This window comes from Lates calcarifer, linkage group LG17, assembly GCF_001640805.2.
Source record: "Lates calcarifer isolate ASB-BC8 linkage group LG17, TLL_Latcal_v3, whole genome shotgun sequence".
NCBI lineage: Eukaryota > Metazoa > Chordata > Actinopteri > Centropomidae > Lates > Lates calcarifer.
In genome coordinates this window covers 22,849,972-22,871,180 of record NC_066849.1, presented here as the reverse complement: position 1 = coordinate 22,871,180, position 21,209 = coordinate 22,849,972, and the positions used below count along the sequence as shown (strand labels likewise).

Here is a 21,209-nt window from a genome sequence, read left to right as displayed (position 1 = left end):
TTATAATTAGGGCCCGAGCAACGAGTTGCGTGGGCCCAACGGGGCCATGCAACGAGTTGCAAGGACCCTCTTGTTTTCGGTCTGTTTATTATTATTATTATTATTATTAGGGCCCGAGCAACGAGTTGCGTGGGCCCAACGGGGCCATGCAACGAGTTGCAAGGACCCTCTTGTTTTCGGTCGGTTTATTATTATTAGGGCCCGAGCAACGAGTTGCGTGGGCCCAACGGGGCCATGCAACGAGTTGCAAGGACCCTCTTGTTTTCGTTCGGTTTATTATTATTATTAGGGCCCGAGCAACGAGTTGCGTGGGCCCAACGGGGCCATGCAACGAGTTGCAAGGACCCTCTTGTTTTCGTTCGGTTTATTATTATTATTATTATTATTATTTTTTTTCTTCTTTTTCCGCCTCTTTGATCGGCTTTTTGAGGGCCTTAACATGCGTCAAAACTCCTGAAAATTTGCAGACGCGTCAGGCACGGCGAAAAATGTAAGAATTTAGGGGTCTTGAGCATGGGTGTGGCAAAATGGCCTCGGTAGCGCCACCTACATTTTTAACGGAACAGCCCCTCAAGCCCGTTGCGCCTAAAAATCTGAAAATCTGCACACATATGTAACATCCCATGACGCACCAAAAAGTCTCTTGGAGCCATATTCTAAACCCAACAGAAAGTATTTTTATTTTGACCGGAAGGTGAAAAAATTGTGTGTTTTTGGCCATTTCCAGGGGTCGCTTGAACGCGAACTAGTCCTAGACGCATTATCCGATTGACTTCAAAATTTGATAATTTGTTCTTAAGACATAGACGAAGTTAAATTGCAAAAGTTTCGGACTTTTCATTGAAGGGCGTGGAAGTTATGGCCCCTCAAAGTTCGATTACTCGCCACGAAACAGGAAGTTGCTTTATATTTGCTATATTTCGGCCATACTTTGTCCAAACTGCATCAAACTTTACAGGATTGTTAATGGTACCTATCTGCACACATCCATATGTCAATATTCATACAATTGTTGTAGCACCACCTATTTATAGCAGGAAATTACATATTTTATAGTGTGATGTCCTGTTTCTAGACGGGTGACCAGATTCACTTCAAATGTTGTCAGCCTCTCCTTGACAATTTTTGGAAGAAGTCCTCCGAAAATTGTGAGTTTTGGTCGAAGCGTGTGCCGGTTCTGGCCCGTCAAAGTTCAGAAACCCAACTTCCTGTTTGAAACCTCAGATTTTGGGGTAACTTCCTGTTGCGACTCTCGACTTTATCCTATAGATGGAGCCATTGTATTACTCTTTGATGGGTTTTTGGAAGGGGGTCTCTGTGTGTGTGTGTGTGTGTGTGTGTGTGTGTGTGTGTGTGTCTGAGGGGGGAGGGGAAGAGGAGTTGATTGAGTCTGTGAGAAGCTGCCACAGGGAGGTTACAGTCAAGAGAGCCAAGAGCTGTCACAGATGATGAGCTCTGAAAAATATTATCACAGAAAATAATTAGCATAAAAGCTTTTATTTTAAATTTGTTGCAACAAATTCAGGTTTCTTACACTGTTTCCCTTATTGAAAACTAAATTCTACCTGAAATGTATCAATAAAAATCTTCTTTTGCAGTTAATGTCACCAGTTTATAGTTTAGTTTTAATAGCATTCCCTGTCACTGATGTGCCTTTAATTATCGGTTCTATCAGGGATCATTTATGTGTTTATCTTACGGGGGTGAGCCACCTCACAGGTTGGTTATATTACCTGTTGACCTCAGCTCAGTGAGCTAAGACAATGTTTAATGCAGTGTTTTTTCTGATATGAAAATGGATATTATTCAGCACATCTAACCTCAGCAGGCCCCTCTTCAGAAACTCATATCTGCAGATGTCAAAGCTGGCTCAAAAAATTAAACTGGCTTCAAATTAATTTGAAGGAATTGTAGGTTATTTTGAATTCATGTAATCTTACCATATGTCTCCCCTTGACCAAAGCTGAGCGTGGATTGATGCTGTCTTTACAGTTTGGTTTTGATCAGTTAGGAAATTTCACAAGGGGTCAGCTGATTTTTTCGTGTTACTCAGTGTACGGCAACAGGAAAAGTGCATGTCTACATCCACCGGCGTCGAGGTGAACCAGCTGAATATAAGCCACTCAAGTTGACGACAAGTGCATTGAAAAGTAAAAGCTGCTGGCCTTTACCTTTTCTTTGTCAAAGCGCCTGTTCAGCCAGTAGTTAGTAAAGTAATATTTTCAGCGTTGTCCACAGTCTCATGACATGTTTAACAGGAAGCACAGCACGCTGGTTAAGCTCATGGCAAACTGTTACTAACAGCTAAAATGAAAGCTTGTCTGTATGTAGTCTAACTGGTTAGTTTGTCACTAATCTCCAAATTTTGCAAATTGCTATAAACTTCACTCTCTTAAACCAGTAACAGTCTGAGCTGGACTGATAGGGGTCTGTATGGATAAAGATAAAATCCGAATGATACCCATCCCTACAGCTGGTTAGTGGCTTCGCCCTGACTTTAGGCAGCTGAGATATTCACTGTTCAAATAACTTCATTATAAGCCTTGTTTAAGCATAAATGATTTATATATGCACCCAATAACAGAACTTAAAAAAAATGCTTTTGCTCAAAGCTCAAAGCTTTTAAACTCAAGTTAAAACTGAGTTTTATCTCCTTTTGGGAGGGGGTATCTCTCTCTGTGTTTGTGTGTGTGTGTGTGTGTGTGTTTGTGTTTGTGTTTGAGGGGGGAGGGGAAGAGGAGTTGATTGAGTCTGTGAGAAGCTGCCACAGAGAGGTTACAGTCAGGAGAGCCAAGAGCTGTCACAGATGATGAGCTCTGAAAAATATTATCACAGAAAATAATTAGCGTAAAAGCTTTTATTTTAAATTTTTACATCTGGGAAGTGTGAACTGTTACGCCAGCGTGTGCCCTGCGACCTGCGTTGACCCCGTGGTTGCCGGGGTCCCGCGGTCGCCGCTCCCCCGACGGACGCCGGGTGCGAGGGCCCGTTCAACGCTGCTCGCAGCTTTAATTATTATTATTTTTTTTTTTCTTCTTTTTCCGCCTCTTTGATCGCCTTCTTGAGGGCCTTAACATGCGTCAAAACTCCTGAAAATTTGCAGACGCGTCAGGCACGGCGAAAAATTTAAGAATTTAAGGGTCTTGAGCATGGGCGTGGCAAAATGGCCTCGGTAGCGCCACCTACATTTTTAAACGAACAGCCCCTCAAGCCCGTTGTGCCTAAAAATCTGAAAATCTGCACACATATGTAACATCCCATGATGCACCAAAAAGTCTCTTGGAGCCATATCCTAAACCCAACAGAAAGTATTTTTATTTTGACCGGAAGGTGAAAAAATAGTGTGTTTTTGGCCTTTTCCAGGGGTCGCTTGAACGCGAACTAGTCCTAGACGCATTATCCGATTGACTTCAAAATTTGATAATTTGTTCTTAAGACATAGACGAAGTTAAATTGCAAAAGTTTTGGACTTTTCATTGAAGGGCGTGGAAGTTATGGCCCCTCAAAGTTCGATTACTCGCCACGAAACAGGAAGTTGCTTTATTTTTGCTATATTTCGGCCATACTTTGTCCAAACTGCATCAAACTTTACAGGATTGTTAATGGTACCTATCTGCACACATCCATATGTCAATATTCATACAATTGTTGTAGCGCCACCTATTTATAGCAGGAAATGACATATTTTATAGTGTGATGTCCAGTTTCTAGACGGGTGACCAGATTCACTTCAAATGTTGTCAGCCCCTCCTTGACAATTTTTGGAAGAAGTCCTCCGAAAATTGTGAGTTTTGGTCGAAGCGTGTGCCGGTTCTGGCCCGTCAAAGTTCGGAAACCCAACTTCCTGTTTGAAACCTCAGATTTTGGGGTAACTTCCTGTTGCGACTCTCTACTTTATCCTACAGATGGAGCCATTGTATTACTCTTTGATGGGTTTTTGGAAGGGGGTCTCTGTGTGTGTGTGTGTGTGTGTGTGTGTGTGTGTGTGTGTGTGTGTGTGTGTTTGTGTTTGTGTTTGAGGGGGGAGGGGAAGAGGAGTTGATTGAGTCTGTGAGAAGCTGCCACAGAGAGGTTACAGTCAGGAGAGCCAAGAGCTGCTTTACACGCGGGATAAAAACTTCAGTTAAGATTTGAGCTGTCACTTGAGAAAGCATCATGCCAAAAACTAAGGAAATCACTGTAGACTTGAAGAAAAGAATTGTCGATGCTCAGGAAGCAGGAGAAGGATATACAAAGTTATCACAGCATTTCCAAGCGTCAAGAACTCAAATGAGAAGCGTCACCGAGAAATTCAAGGAGAGCCACACTGTGCAGAACAAGCCTGGCAGAGGTAGGAAGCCAAAGATTTCAATGACCCTGGAAAGAAAACCAGTGAGAGACCTGTCTAAAAACCCCATAAACGCTGCCAAGACACTAGTGAATGACTAAGTTAAGTCTGAAATTGTAGCCTCAAAGAAGATTACATGAATTCATGTAATCTTACCATATGTCTCCCCTTGACCAAAGCTGAGCGTGGATTGATGCTGTCTTTACAGTTTGGTTTTGATCAGTTAGGAAATTTCACAAGGGGTCAGCTGATTTTTTCGTGTTACTCAGTGTACGGCAACAGGAAAAGTGCATGTCTACATCCACCGGGCGTCGAGGTGAACCAGCTGAATATAAGCCACTCAAGTTGACGACAAGTGCATTGAAAAGTAAAAGCTGCTGGCCTTTACCTTTTCTTTGTCAAAGCGCCTGTTCAGCCAGTAGTTAGTAAAGTAATATTTTCAGCGTTGTCCACAGTCTCATGACATGTTTAACAGGAAGCACAGCACGCTGGTTAAGCTCATGGCAAACTGTTACTAACAGCTAAAATGAAAGCTTGTCTGTATGTAGTCTAACTGGTTAGTTTGTCACTAATCTCAAATTTTGCAATTGCTATAAACTTCACTCTCTTAAACCAGTAACAGTCTGAGCTGGACTGATAGGGGTCTGTATGGATAAAGATAAAATCCTAATGATACCCATCCCTACAGCTGGTTAGTGGCTTCGCCCTGACTTTAGGCAGATGAGAAATTCACTATTCAAATAAGTTCATTATAAGCCTTGTTTAAGCATAAATGATTTATATATGCACCCAATAACAGAACTTAAAAAAATGCTTTTGCTCAAAGCTCAAAGCTTGTAAAGTCAAGTTAAAACTGAGTTTTATCTCCTTTTGGGAGGGGGTATCTCTCTCTGTGTTTGTGTGGGTGTGTTTGTGTTTGTGTTTGAGGGGGGAGGGGAAGAGGAGTTAATTGAGTCTGTGAGAAGCTGCCACAGGGAGGTTACAGTCAGGAGAGCCAAGAGCTGTCACAGATGATGAGCTCTGAAAAATATTATCACAGAAAATAATTAGCATAAAAGCTTTTATTTTAAATTTTTACATCTGGGAAGTGTGAACTGTTACGCCAGCGTGTACCCTGCGACCTGCGTTGACCCCGCGGTTGCCGGGGTCCCGCGGTCGCCGCTCCCCCGACGGGCGCCGGGTGCGAGGGCCCGTTCAACGCTGCTCGCAGCTTTAATTAGGGCCCGAGCAACGAGTTGCGTGGGCCCAACGGGGCCATGCAACGAGTTGCAAGGACCCTCTTGTTTTCGGTCTGTTTATTATTATTATTATTATTATTATTAGGGCCCGAGCAACGAGTTGCGTGGGCCCAACGGGGCCATGCAACGAGTTGCAAGGACCCTCTTGTTTTCGGTCTGTTTTTTTATTATTATTTTTTTTGGGCCGAGCAACGAGTTGCGTGGGCCGCAACGGGGCCATGCAACGAGTTGCAAGGACCCTCTTGTTTTCGGTCGGTTTATTATTATTATTATTATTATTATTATTTTTTCTTCTTTTTCCGCCTCTTTGATCGCCTTTTTGAAGGGCCTTAACATGCGTCAAAACTCCTGAAAATTTGCAGACGCGTCAGGCACGGCGAAAAATTTAAGTAATTTAGGGGTCTTGAGCATGGGTGTGGCAAAATGGCCTCGGTAGCGCCACCTACATTTTTAAACGGAACAGCCCCTCAAGCCCGTTGCGCCTAAAAATCTGAAAATCTGCACACATATGTAACATCCCATGACGCACCAAAAAGTCTCTTGGAGCCATATTCCTAAACCCAACAGAAAGTATTTTTATTTTGACCGGAAGGTGAAAAAATTGTGTGTTTTTGGCCATTTCCAGGGGTCGCTTGAACGCGAACTAGTCCTAGACGCATTATCCGATTGACTTCAAAATTTGATAATTTGTTCTTAAGACATAGACGAAGTTAAATTGCAAAAGTTTCGGACTTTTCATTGAAGGGCGTGGAAGTTATGGCCCCTCAAAGTTCGATCACTCGCCACAAAACAGGAAGTTGCTTTAAATTTGCTATATTTCGGCCATACTTTGTCCAAACTGCATCAAACTTTACAGGATTGTTAATGGTACCTATCTGCACACATCCATATGTCAATATTCATACAATTGTTGTAGCGCCACCTATTTATAGCAGGAAATGACATATTTTATAGTGTGATGTCCAGTTTCTAGACGGGTGACCAGATTCACTTCAAATGTTGTCAGCCCCTCCTTGACGATTTTTGGAAGACGTCCTCCGAAAATTGTGAGTTTTGGTCGAAGCATGTGCCTGTTCTGGCCCGTCAAAGTTCAGAAACCCAACTTCCTGTTTGAAACCTCAGATTTTGGGGTAACTTCCTGTTGCGACTCTCTACTTTATCCTATAGATGGAGCCATTGTATTACTCTTTGATGGATTTTTGGAGGGGGTCTCTGTGTGTGTGTGTGTGTGTGTGTGTGTGTGTGTGTGTGTTTGTGTTTGTGTTTGAGGGGGGAGGGGAAGAGGAGTTGATTGAGTCTGTGAGAAGCTGCCACAGAGAGGTTACAGTCAGGAGAGCCAAGAGCTGCTTTACACGCGGGATAAAAACTTCAGTTAAGATTTGAGCTGTCACTTGAGAAAGCATCATGCCAAAAACTAAGGAAATCACTGTAGACTTGAAGAAAAGAATTGTCGATGCTCAGGAAGCAGGAGAAGGATATACAAAGTTATCACAGCATTTCCAAGCGTCAAGAACTCAAATGAGAAGCGTCACCGAGAAATTCAAGGAGAGCCACACTGTGCAGAACAAGCCTGGCAGAGGTAGGAAGCCAAAGATTTCAATGACCCTGGAAAGAAAACCAGTGAGAGACCTGTCTAAAAACCCCATAAACGCTGCCAAGACACTAGTGAATGACTAAGTTAAGTCTGAAATTGTAGCCTCAAAGAAGATTACGTGAATTCATGTAATCTTACCATATGTCTCCCCTTGACCAAAGCTGAGCGTGGATTGATGCTGTCTTTACAGTTTGGTTTTGATCAGTTAGGAAATTTCACAAGGGGTCAGCTGATTTTTTCGTGTTACTCAGTGTACGGCAACAGGAAAAGTGCATGTCTACATCCACCGGCGTCGAGGTGAACCAGCTGAATATAAGCCACTCAAGTTGACGACAAGTGCATTGAAAAGTAAAAGCTGCTGGCCTTTACCTTTTCTTTGTCAAAGCGCCTGTTCAGCCAGTAGTTAGTAAAGTAATATTTTCAGCGTTGTCCACAGTCTCATGACATGTTTAACAGGAAGCACAGCACGCTGGTTAAGCTCATGGCAAACTGTTACTAACAGCTAAAATGAAAGCTTGTCTGTATGTAGTCTAACTGGTTAGTTTGTCACTAATCTCCAAATTTTGCAAATTGCTATAAACTTCACTCTCTTAAACCAGTAACAGTCTGAGCTGGACTGATAGGGGTCTGTATGGATAAAGATAAAATCCTAATGATACCCATCCCTACAGCTGGTTAGTGGCTTCGCCCTGACTTTAGGCAGATGAGAAATTCACTATTCAAATAAGTTCATTATAAGCCTTGTTTAAGCATAAATGATTTATATATGCACCCAATAACAGAACTTAAAAAAATGCTTTTGCTCAAAGCTCAAAGCTTGTAAAGTCAAGTTAAAACTGAGTTTTATCTCCTTTTGGGAGGGGGTATCTCTCTCTGTGTTTGTGTGGGTGTGTTTGTGTTTGTGTTTGAGGGGGGAGGGGAAGAGGAGTTAATTGAGTCTGTGAGAAGCTGCAACAGGGAGGTTACAGTCAAGAGAGCCAAGAGCTGTCACAGATGATGAGCTCTGAAAAATATTATCACAGAAAATAATTAGCATAAAAGCTTTTATTTTAAATTTTTACATCTGGGAAGCGTGAACTGTTACGCCAGCGTGTACCCTGCGACCTGCGTTGCCGGCGTCCCGCGGTCGCCGCTCCCCGACGGCGCCGGGTGCGAGGGCCCGTTCAACGCTGCTCGCAGCTTTAATTATTATTATTATTATTATTAGGGCCCGAGCAACGAGTTGCGTGGGCCAACGGGGCCATGCAACGAGTGCAAGGACCTCTTGTTTTCGGTCTGTTTATTATTAGGCCCGAGCAACGAGTTGCGTGGCCCAACGGGCCATGCAACGAGTTGCAAGGACCCTCTTGTTTTCGGTCTGTTTATTATTATTTTATTATTATTATTAGGGCCCGAGCAACGAGTTGCGTGGGCCCAACGGGCCATGCAACGAGTTGCAAGGACCCTCTTGTTTTCGGTCTGTTTATTATTATTATTATTATTATTATTATTATTATTATTTTTTTTCTTCTTTTTCCGCCTCTTAGATCGGCTTTTTGAGGGCCTTAACATGCGTGAAAACTTACCAAAATTTGCAGACGCGTCAGGCACGGCGAAAAATTTAAGAATTTAGGGGTCTTGAGCATGGGCGTGGTAAAATGCCCTCGGTAGCGCCACCTACATTTTTAAACGGAACAGCCCCTCAAGCCCGTTGCGCCTAAAAATCTGAAAATCTGCACACATATGTAACATCCCATGACGCACCAAAAAGTCTCTTGGAGCCATATTCTAAACCCAACAGAAAGTATTTTTATTTTGACCGGAAGGTGAAAAAATTGTGTGTTTTTGGCCATTTCCAGGGGTCGCTTGAACGCGAACTAGTCCTAGACGCATTATCCGATTGACTTCAAAACTTAATAGTATGTTCTTAAGACATAGACGATGTTAAATTGCGGCAGATTTTGAGTTTTTGTTGAAGGGCGTGGAAGTTATGGCCCCTCAAAGTTCGATTACTCGCCACGAAACAGGAAGTTGCTTTATTTTTGCTATATTTCGGCCATACTTTGTCCAAACTGCATCAAACTTTACAGGATTGTTAATGGTACCTATCTGCACACATCCATATGTCAATATTCATACAATTGTTGTAGCGCCACCTATTTATAGCAGGAAATGACATATTTTATAGTGTGATGTCCAGTTTCTAGACGGGTGACCAGATTCACTTCAAATGTTGTCAGCCCCTCCTTGACAATTTTTGGAAGAAGTCCTCCGAAAATTGTGAGTTTTGGTCGAAGCGTGTGCCGGTTCTGGCCCGTCAAAGTTCGGAAACCCAACTTCCTGTTTGAAACCTCAGATTTTGGGGTAACTTCCTGTTGCGACTCTCTACTTTATCCTACAGATGGAGCCATTGTATTACTCTTTGATGGGTTTTTGGAAGGGGGTCTCTGTGTGTGTGTGTCTGTGTGTGTGTGTTTGAGGGGGGAGGGGAAGAGGAGTTGATTGAGTCTGTGAGAAGCTGCCACAGGGAGGTTACAGTCAAGGAGAGCCATGAGCTGTCACAGATGATGAGCTCTGAAAAATATTATCACAGAAAATAATTAGCATAAAAGCTTTTATTTTAAATTTGTTGCAACAAATTCAGGTTTCTTACAGCATTTTCCTTATTGAAAACTAAATTCTACCTGAAATGTATCAATAAAAATCTTCTTTTGCAGTTAATGTCACCAGTTTATAGTTTAGTTTTAATAGCATTCCCTGTCACTGATGTGCCTTTAATTATCGGTTCTATCAGGGATCATTTATGTGTTTATCTTACGGGGGTGAGCCACCTCACAGGTTGGTTATATTACCTGTTGACCTCAGCTCAGTGAGCTAAGACAATGTTTAATGCAGTGTTTTTTCTGATATGAAAATGGATATTATTCAGCACATCTAACCTCAGCAGGCCCCTCTTCAGAAACTCATATCTGCAGATGTCAAAGCTGGCTCAAACGTTGTCCACAGTCTCATGACATGTTTAACACGAAGCACAGCACGCTGGTTAAGCTCATGGCAAACTGTTACTAACAGCTAAAATGAAAGCTTGTCTGTATGTAGTCTAACTGGTTAGTTTGTCACTAATCTCCAAATTTTGCAAATTGCTATAAACTTCACTCTCTTAAACCAGTAACAGTCTGAGCTGGACTGATAGGGGTCTGTATGGATAAAGATAAAATCCTAATGATACCCATCCCTACAGCTGGTTAGTGGCTTCGCCCTGACTTTAGGCAGATGAGATATTCACTGTTCAAATAACTTCATTATAACCCTTGTTTAAGCATAAATGATTTATATATGCACCCAATAACAGAACTTGCAAAAAAATGCTTTTGCTCAAAGCTCAAAGCTTGTAAACTCAAGTTAAAACTGAGTTTTATCTCCTTTTGGGAGGGGGTATCTGTGTGTGTGTGTGTGTTTGTGTTTGTGTTTGTGTTTGAGGGGGGAGGGGAAGAGGAGTTGATTGAGTCTGTGAGAAGCTGCCACAGAGAGGTTACAGTCAGGAGAGCCAAGAGCTGTCACAGATGATGAGCTCTGAAAAATATTATCACAGAAAATAATTAGCATAAAAGCTTTTATTTAAAATTTTTACATCTCGGAAGTGTGAACTGTTACGCCAGCGTGTGCCCTGCGACCTGCGTTGACCCCGCGGTTGCCGGGGTCCCGCGGTCGCCGCTCCCCCGACGGGCGCCGGGTGCGAGGGCCCGTTCAACGCTGCTCGCAGCTTTAATTATTATTATTATTATTTTTTTTTCTTCTTTTTCCGCCTCTTAGATCGGCTTTTTGAGGGCCTTAACATGCGTGAAAACTTACCAAAATTTGCAGACGCGTCAGGCACGGCGAAAAATTTAATAATTTAGGGGTCTTGAGCATGGGCGTGGTAAAATGCCCTCGGTAGCGCCACCTACATTTTTAAACGGAACAGCCCCTCAAGCCCGTTGCGCCTAAAAATCTGAAAATCTGCACACATATGTAACATCCCATGACGCACCAAAAAGTCTCTTGGAGCCATATTCTAAACCCAACAGAAAGTATTTTTATTTTGACCGGAAGGTGAAAAAATTGTGTGTTTTTGGCCATTTCCAGGGGTCGCTTGAACGCGAACTAGTCCTAGACGCATTATCCCATTGACTTCAAAACTTAATAGTATGTTCTTAAGACATAGACGATGTTAAATTGCGGCAGATTTTGAGTTTTTGTTGAAGGGCGTGGAAGTTATGGCCCCTCAAAGTTCGATTACTCGCCACGAAACAGGAAGTTGCTTTATTTTTGCTATATTTCGGCCATACTTTGTCCAAACTGCATCAAACTTTACAGGATTGTTAATGGTACCTATCTGCACACATCCATATGTCAATATTCATACAATTGTTGTAGCGCCACCTATTTATAGCAGGAAATGACATATTTTATAGTGTGATGTCCAGTTTCTAGACGGGTGACCAGATTCACTTCAAATGTTGTCAGCCCCTCCTTGACAATTTTTGGAAGAAGTCCTCCGAAAATTGTGAGTTTGGGTCGAAGCGTGTGCCGGTTCTGGCCCGTCAAAGTTCGGAAACCCAACTTCCTGTTTGAAACCTCAGATTTTGGGGTAACTTCCTGTTGCGACTCTCTACTTTATCCTACAGATGGAGCCATTGTATTACTCTTTGATGGGTTTTTGGAAGGGGGTCTCTGTGTGTGTGTGTCTGTGTGTGTGTGTTTGAGGGGGGAGGGGAAGAGGAGTTGATTGAGTCTGTGAGAAGCTGCCACAGGGAGGTTACAGTCAGGAGAGCCAAGAGCTGTCACAGATGATGAGCTCTGAAAAATATTATCACAGAAAATAATTAGCATAAAAGCTTTTATTTTAAATTTGTTGCAACAAATTCAGGTTTCTTACAGCATTTTCCTTATTGAAAACTAAATTCTACCTGAAATGTATCAATAAAAATCTTCTTTTGCAGTTAATGTCACCAGTTTATAGTTTAGTTTTAATAGCATTCCCTGTCACTGATGTGCCTTTAATTATCGGTTCTATCAGGGATCATTTATGTGTTTATCTTACGGGGGTGAGCCACCTCACAGGTTGGTTATATTACCTGTTGACCTCAGCTCAGTGAGCTAAGACAATGTTTAATGCAGTGTTTTTTCTGATATGAAAATGGATATTATTCAGCACATCTAACCTCAGCAGGCCCCTCTTCAGAAACTCATATCTGCAGATGTCAAAGCTGGCTCAAACGTTGTCCACAGTCTCATGACATGTTTAACACGAAGCACAGCACGCTGGTTAAGCTCATGGCAAACTGTTACTAACAGCTAAAATGAAAGCTTGTCTGTATGTAGTCTAACTGGTTAGTTTGTCACTAATCTCCAAATTTTGCAAATTGCTATAAACTTCACTCTCTTAAACCAGTAACAGTCTGAGCTGGACTGATAGGGGTCTGTATGGATAAAGATAAAATCCTAATGATACCCATCCCTACAGCTGGTTAGTGGCTTCGCCCTGACTTTAGGCAGATGAGATATTCACTGTTCAAATAACTTCATTATAACCCTTGTTTAAGCATAAATGATTTATATATGCACCCAATAACAGAACTTGCAAAAAAATGCTTTTGCTCAAAGCTCAAAGCTTGTAAACTCAAGTTAAAACTGAGTTTTATCTCCTTTTGGGAGGGGGTATCTGTGTGTGTGTGTGTGTGTTTGTGTTTGTGTTTGTGTTTGAGGGGGGAGGGGAAGAGGAGTTGATTGAGTCTGTGAGAAGCTGCCACAGAGAGGTTACAGTCAGGAGAGCCAAGAGCTGTCACAGATGATGAGCTCTGAAAAATATTATCACAGAAAATAATTAGCATAAAAGCTTTTATTTTAAATTTTTACATCTCGGAAGTGTGAACTGTTACGCCAGCGTGTGCCCTGCGACCTGCGTTGACCCCGCGGTTGCCGGGGTCCCGCGGTCGCCGCTCCCCCGACGGGCGCCGGGTGCGAGGGGCCGCCGCGCTTATTACCAAACGGTGCGTGGCCATGCCGGCAAGGACCTTGTTCGTTAATTATTATTATTATTATTATTATTTTTTTTCTTCTTTTTCCGCCTCTTTGATCGCCTTTTTGAGGGCCTTAACAATGCGTCAAAACTCCTGAAAATTTGCAGACGCGTCAGGCACGGCGAAAAATTTAAGAATTTAGGGGTCTTGAGCATGGGTGTGGCAAAATGGCCTCGGTAGCGCCACCTACATTTTTAACGGAACAGCCCCTCAAGCCCGTTGCGCCTAAAAATCTGAAAATCTGCACACATATGTAACATCCCATGACGCACCAAAAAGTCTCTTGGAGCCATATTCTAAACCCAACAGAAAGTATTTTTATTTTGACCGGAAGGTGAAAAAATTGTGTGTTTTTGGCCATTTCCAGGGGTCGCTTGAACGCGAACTAGTCCTAGACGCATTATCCGATTGACTTCAAAATTTGATAATTTGTTCTTAAGACATAGACGAAGTTAAATTGCAAAAGTTTCGGACTTTTCATTGAAGGGCGTGGAAGTTATGGCCCCTCAAAGTTCGATCACTCGCCACAAAACAGGAAGTTGCTTTAAATTTGCTATATTTCGGCCATACTTTGTCCAAACTGCATCAAACTTTACAGGATTGTTAATGGTACCTATCTGCACACATCCATATGTCAATATTCATACAATTGTTGTAGCACCACCTATTTATAGCAGGAAATGACATATTTTATAGTGTGATGTCCAGTTTCTAGACGGGTGACCAGATTCACTTCAAATGTTGTCAGGACAGACTTAAGGATTTTTGGAAGACTGGCTCCGAAAATTGTGAGTTTGGGTCGAAGCGTGTGCCGGTTCTGGCCCGTCAAAGTTCGGAAACCCAACTTCCTGTTTGAAACCTCAGATTTTGGGGTAACTTCCTGTTGCGACTCTCTACTTTATCCTACAGATGGAGCCATTGTATTACTCTTTGATGGGTTTTTGGAAGGGGGTCTCTGTGTGTGTGTGTCTGTGTGTGTCTGAGGGGGGAGGGGAAGAGGAGTTGATTGTGTCTGTGAGAAGCTGCCACAGGGAGGTTACAGTCAATAGAGCCATGATCTGTCACAGATGATGAGCTCTGAATAATATTATCACAGAAAATAATTAGCATAAAAGCTTTTATTTAAAATTTTTACATCTGGGAAGTGTGAACTGTTACGCCAGCGTGTGCCCTGCGACCTGCGTTGACCCCGCGGTTGCCGGGGTCCCGCGGTCGCCGCTCCCCCGACGGACGCCGGGTGCGAGGGCCCGTTCAACGCTGCTCGCAGCTTTAATTATTATTATTATTATTATTATTTTTTTTCTTCTTTTTCCGCCTCTTAGATCGGCTTTTTGAGGGCCTTAACATGCGTGAAAACTTACCAAAATTTGCAGACGCGTCAGGCACGGCGAAAAATTTAATAATTTAGGGGTCTTGAGCATGGGTGTGGTAAAATGGCCTCGGTAGCGCCACCTACATTTTTAAACGGAACAGCCCCTCAAGCCCGTTGCGCCTAAAAATCTGAAAATCTGCACACATATGTAACATCCCATGACGCACCAAAAAGTCTCTTGGAGCCATATTCTAAACCCAACAGAAAGTATTTTTATTTTGACCGGAAGGTGAAAAAATTGTGTGTTTTTGGCCATTTCCAGGGGTCGCTTGAACGCGAACTAGTCCTAGACGCATTATCCGATTGACTTCAAAACTTAATAGTATGTTCTTAAGACATAGACGATGTTAAATTGCGGCAGATTTTGAGTTTTTGTTGAAGGGCGTGGAAGTTATGGCCCCTCAAAGTTCGATTACTCGCCACGAAACAGGAAGTTGCTTTATTTTTGCTATATTTCGGCCATACTTTGTCCAAACTGCATCAAACTTTACAGGATTGTTAATGGTACCTATCTGCACACATCCATATGTCAATATTCATACAATTGTTGTAGCACCACCTATTTATAGCAGGAAATGACATATTTTATAGTGTGATGTCCAGTTTCTAGACGGGTGACCAGATTCACTTCAAATGTTGTCAGCCCCTCCTTGAGGAATTTTTTGGAAGACTGGCTCCGAAAATTGTGAGTTTTGGTCGAAGCGTGTGCCGGTTCTGGCCCGTCAAAGTTCGGAAACCCAACTTCCTGTTTGAAACCTCAGATTTTGGGGTAACTTCCTGTTGCGACTCTCTACTTTATCCTATAGATGGAGCCATTGTATTACTCTTTGATGGGTTTTTGGAAGGGGGTCTCTGTGTGTGTGTGTCTGTGTGTGTGTGTGTGTGTGTGTGTGTGTTTGTGTTTGTGTTTGTGTTTGAGGGGGGAGGGGAAGAAGAGTTGATTGAGTCTGTGAGAAGCTGCCACAGAGAGGTTACAGTCAGGAGAGCCAAGAGCTGCTTTACACGCGGTATAAAAACTTCAGTTAAGATTTGAGCTGTCACTTGAGAAAGCATCATGCCAAAAACTAAGGAAATCACTGTAGACTTGAAGAATTGTCGATGCTTAGGAAGCAGGAGAAGGATATACAAAGTTATAACAGCATTTCCAAGCGTCAAGAACTCAAATGAGAAGCGTCACCGAGAAATTCAAGGAGAGCCACACTGTGCAGAACAAGCCTGGCAGAGGTAGGAAGCCAAAGATTTCAATGACCCTGGAAAGAAAACCAGTTAGAGACCTGTCTAAAGAACCCATAAACGCTGCCAAGACACTAGTGAATGACTTAGTTAAGTCTGAAATTGTAGTCTCAAAGAAGATTACATGAATTCATGTAATCTTACCATATGTCTCCCCTTGACCAAAGCTGAGCGTGGATTGATGCTGTCTTTACAGTTTGGTTTTGATCAGTTAGGAAATTTCACACGGGGTCAGCTGATTTTTTCGTCTTACTCAGTGTACGGCGACAGGAAAAGTTCACTAGGTCCTCCAGCGTCGAGGTGAACCAGCTGAATATAAGCCACTCAAGTTGACGACAAGTGCATTGAAAAGTAAAAGCTGCTGGCCTTTACCTTTTCTTTGTCAAAGCGCCTGTTTGGCCAGTAGTTAGTAAAGTAATATTTTCAGCGTTGTCCACAGTCTCATGACATGTTTAACAGGAAGCACAGCACGCTGGTTAAGCTCATGGCAAACTGTTACTAACAGCTAAAATGAAAGCTTGTCTGTATGTAGTCTAACTGGTTAGTTTGTCACTAATCTCCAAATTTTGCAAATTGCTATAAACTTCACTCTCTTAAACCAGTAACAGTCTGAGCTGGACTGATAGGGGTCTGTATGGATAAAGATAAAATCCTAATGATACCCATCCCTACAGCTGGTTAGTGGCTTCGCCCTGACTTTAGGCAGATGAGATATTCACTGTTCAAATAACTTCATTATAAGCCTTGTTTAAGCATAAATGATTTATATATGCACCCAATAACAGAACTTAAAAAAATGCTTTTGCTCAAAGCTCAAAGCTTGTAAACTCAAGTTAAAACTGAGTTTTATCTCCTTTTGGGAGGGGGTATTTCTCTGTGTGTTTGTGTGTGTGTGTGTGGGTGTGTTTGTGTTTGTGTTTGAGGGGGAGGGGAAGAGGAGTTGATTGAGTCTGTGAGAAGCTGCCACAGAGAGGTTACAGTCAAGAGAGCCAAGAGCTGTCACAGATGATGAGCTCTGAAAAATATTATCACAGAAAATAATTAGCGTAAAAGCTTTTATTTAAAATTTTAACATCTGGGAAGTGTGAACTGTTACGCCAGCGTGTGCCCTGCGACCTGCGTTGACCCCGCGGTTGCCGGGGTCCCGCGGTCGCCGCTCCCCCGACGGGCGCCGGGTGCGAGGGCCCGTTCAACGCTGCTCGCAGCTTTAATTAGGCCGAGCAACGAGTTGCGTGGGCCAACGGGCCATGCAACGAGTTGCAAGGACCTCTTGTTTTCGGTCTGTTTATTATTATTATTATTATTATTATTATTATTATTATTTTTTTTCTTCTTTTTCCGCCTCTTAGATCGGCTTTTTGAGGGCCTTAACATGCGTGAAAACTTACCAAAATTTGCAGACGCGTCAGGCACGGCGAAAAATTTAATAATTTAGGGGTCTTGAGCATGGGCGTGGTAAAATGCCCTCGGTAGCGCCACCTACATTTTTAAACGGAACAGCCCCTCAAGCCCGTTGCGCCTAAAAATCTGAAAATCTGCACACATATGTAACATCCCATGACGCACCAAAAAGTCTCTTGGAGCCATATTCTAAACCCAACAGAAAGTATTTTTATTTTGACCGGAAGGTGAAAAAATTGTGTGTTTTTGGCCATTTCCAGGGGTCGCTTGAACGCGAACTAGTCCTAGACGCATTATCCCATTGACTTCAAAACTTAATAGTATGTTCTTAAGACATAGACGATGTTAAATTGCGGCAGATTTTGAGTTTTTGTTGAAGGGCGTGGAAGTTATGGCCCCTCAAAGTTCGATTACTCGCCACGAAACAGGAAGTTGCTTTATTTTTGCTATATTTCGGCCATACTTTGTCCAAACTGCATCAAACTTTACAGGATTGTTAATGGTACCTATCTGCACACATCCATATGTCAATATTCATACAATTGTTGTAGCACCACCTATTTATAGCAGGAAATGACATATTTTATAGTGTGATGTCCAGTTTCTAGACGGGTGACCAGATTCACTTCAAATGTTGTCAGCCCCTCCTTGACAATTTTTGGAAGAAGTCCTCCGAAAATTGTGAGTTTGGGTCGAAGCGTGTGCCGGTTCTGGCCCGTCAAAGTTCGGAAACCCAACTTCCTGTTTGAAACCTCAGATTTTGGGGTAACTTCCTGTTGCGACTCTCTACTTTATCCTACAGATGGAGCCATTGTATTACTCTTTGATGGGTTTTTGGAAGGGGGTCTCTGTGTGTGTGTGTCTGTGTGTGTGTGTTTGAGGGGGGAGGGGAAGAGGAGTTGATTGAGTCTGTGAGAAGCTGCCACAGGGAGGTTACAGTCAGGAGAGCCAAGAGCTGTCACAGATGATGAGCTCTGAAAAATATTATCACAGAAAATAATTAGCATAAAAGCTTTTATTTTAAATTTGTTGCAACAAATTCAGGTTTCTTACAGCATTTTCCTTATTGAAAACTAAATTCTACCTGAAATGTATCAATAAAAATCTTCTTTTGCAGTTAATGTCACCAGTTTATAGTTTAGTTTTAATAGCATTCCCTGTCACTGATGTGCCTTTAATTATCGGTTCTATCAGGGATCATTTATGTGTTTATCTTACGGGGGTGAGCCACCTCACAGGTTGGTTATATTACCTGTTGACCTCAGCTCAGTGAGCTAAGACAATGTTTAATGCAGTGTTTTTTCTGATATGAAAATGGATATTATTCAGCACATCTAACCTCAGCAGGCCCCTCTTCAGAAACTCATATCTGCAGATGTCAAAGCTGGCTCAAACGTTGTCCACAGTCTCATGACATGTTTAACACGAAGCACAGCACGCTGGTTAAGCTCATGGCAAACTGTTACTAACAGCTAAAATGAAAGCTTGTCTGTATGTAGTCTAACTGGTTAGTTTGTCACTAATCTCCAAATTTTGCAAATTGCTATAAACTTCACTCTCTTAAACCAGTAACAGTCTGAGCTGGACTGATAGGGGTCTGTATGGATAAAGATAAAATCCTAATGATACCCATCCCTACAGCTGGTTAGTGGCTTCGCCCTGACTTTAGGCAGATGAGATATTCACTGTTCAAATAACTTCATTATAACCCTTGTTTAAGCATAAATGATTTATATATGCACCCAATAACAGAACTTGCAAAAAAATGCTTTTGCTCAAAGCTCAAAGCTTGTAAACTCAAGTTAAAACTGAGTTTTATCTCCTTTTGGGAGGGGGTATCTGTGTGTGTGTGTGTGTGTTTGTGTTTGTGTTTGTGTTTGAGGGGGGAGGGGAAGAGGAGTTGATTGAGTCTGTGAGAAGCTGCCACAGAGAGGTTACAGTCAGGAGAGCCAAGAGCTGTCACAGATGATGAGCTCTGAAAAATATTATCACAGAAAATAATTAGCATAAAAGCTTTTATTTTAAATTTTTACATCTGGGAAGTGTGAACTGTTACGCCAGCGTGTGCCCTGCGACCTGCGTTGACCCCGCGGTTGCCGGGGTCCCGCGGTCGCCGCTCCCCCGACGGGCGCCGGGTGCGAGGGCCCGTTCAACGCTGCTCGCAGCTTTAATTATTATTATTATTATTTTTTTTCTTCTTTTTCCGCCTCTTTGATCGCCTTTTTGAGGGCCTTAACATGCGTCAAAACTCCTGAAAATTTGCAGACGCGTCAGGCACGGCGAAAAATTTAAGAATTTAGGGGTCTTGAGCATGGGTGTGGCAAAATGGCCTCGGTAGCGCCACCTACATTTTTAAACGGAACAGCCCCTCAAGCCCGTTGCGCCTAAAAATCTGAAAATCTGCACACATATGTAACATCCCATGACGCACCAAAAAGTCTCTTGGAGCCATATTCTAAACCCAACAGAAAGTATTTTTATTTTGACCGGAAGGTGAAAAAATTGTGTGTTTTTGGCCATTTCCAGGGGTCGCTTGAACGCGAACTAGTCCTAGACGCATTATCCGATTGACTTCAAAATTTGATAATTTGTTCTTAAGACATAGACGAAGTTAAATTGCAAAAGTTTCGGACTTTTCATTGAAGGGCGTGGAAGTTATGGCCCCTCAAAGTTCGATCACTCGCCACGAAACAGGAAGTTGCTTTAAATTTGCTATATTTCGGCCATACTTTGTCCAAACTGCATCAAACTTTACAGGATTGTTAATGGTACCTATCTGCACACATCCATATGTCAATATTCATACAATTGTTGTAGCGCCACCTATTTATAGCAGGAAATGACATATTTTATAGTGTGATGTCCAGTTTCTAGACGGGTGACCAGATTCACTTCAAATGTTGTCAGCCCCTCCTTGACGATTTTTGGAAGATGTCCTCCGAAAATTGTGAGTTTTGGTCGAAGCGTGTGCCTGGTTCTGGCCCGTCAAAGTTCGGAAACCCAACTTCCTGTTTGAAACCTCAGATTTTGGGGTAACTTCCTGTTGCGACTCTCTACTTTATCCTATAGATGGAGCCATTGTATTACTCTTTGATGGGTTTTTGGAGGGGGGTCTCTGTGTGTGTGTGTGTGTGTGTGTGTGTGTGTGTTTGTGTTTGTGTTTGAGGGGGGAGGGGAAGAGGAGTTGATTGAGTCTGTGAGAAGCTGCCACAGAGAGGTTACAGTCAGGAGAGCCAAGAGCTGCTTTACACGCGGTATAAAAACTTCAGTTAAGATTTGAGCTGTCACTTGAGAAAGCATCATGCCAAAAACTAAGGAAATCACTGTAGACTTGAAGAAAGAATTGTCGATGCTCAGGAAGCAGGAGAAGGATATACAAAGTTATCACAGCATTTCCAAGCGTCAAGAACTCAAATGAGAAGCGTCACCGAGAAATTCAAGGAGAGCCACACTGTGCAGAACAAGCCTGGCAGAGGTAGGAAGCCAAAGATTTCAATGACCCTGGAAAGAAAACCAGTGAGAGACCTGTCTAAAGAACCCATAAACGCTGCCAAGACACTAGTGAATGACTTAGTTAAGTCTGAAATTGTAGCCTCAAAGAAGATTACATGAATTCATGTAATCTTACCATATGTCTCCCCTTGACCAAAGCTGAGCGTGGATTGATGCTGTCTTTACAGTTTGGTTTTGATCAGTTAGGAAATTTCACACGGGGTCAGCTGATTTTTTCGTGTTACTCAGTGTACGGCGACAGGAAAAGTGCACTAGGTCCACCGGCGTCGAGGTGAACCAGCTGAATATAAGCCACTCAAGTTGACGACAAGTGCATTGAAAAGTAAAAGCTGCTGGCCTTTACCTTTTCTTTGTCAAAGCGCCTGTTCGGCCAGTAGTTAGTAAAGTAATATTTTCAGCGTTGTCCACAGTCTCATGACATGTTTAACAGGAAGCACAGCACGCTGGTTAAGCTCATGGCAAACTGTTACTAACAGCTAAAATGAAAGCT

At 42.6% G+C, this 21,209-nt stretch overlaps 1 long non-coding RNA gene across 1 annotated transcript; it reads right to left on the bottom strand.

Moving 5' to 3' along the window:
• Positions 1–409: 409 nt before the first annotated feature.
• On the bottom strand, positions 410–19,146 carry LOC127143483 (uncharacterized). Its single transcript, XR_007814940.1, has 3 exons — positions 17,073–19,146; positions 5,449–5,604; positions 410–2,917 (listed from the first exon to the last, which is right to left on the bottom strand). It is a non-coding gene; the product is annotated as an uncharacterized LOC127143483 (long non-coding RNA).
• Positions 19,147–21,209: the final 2,063 nt, after the last annotated feature.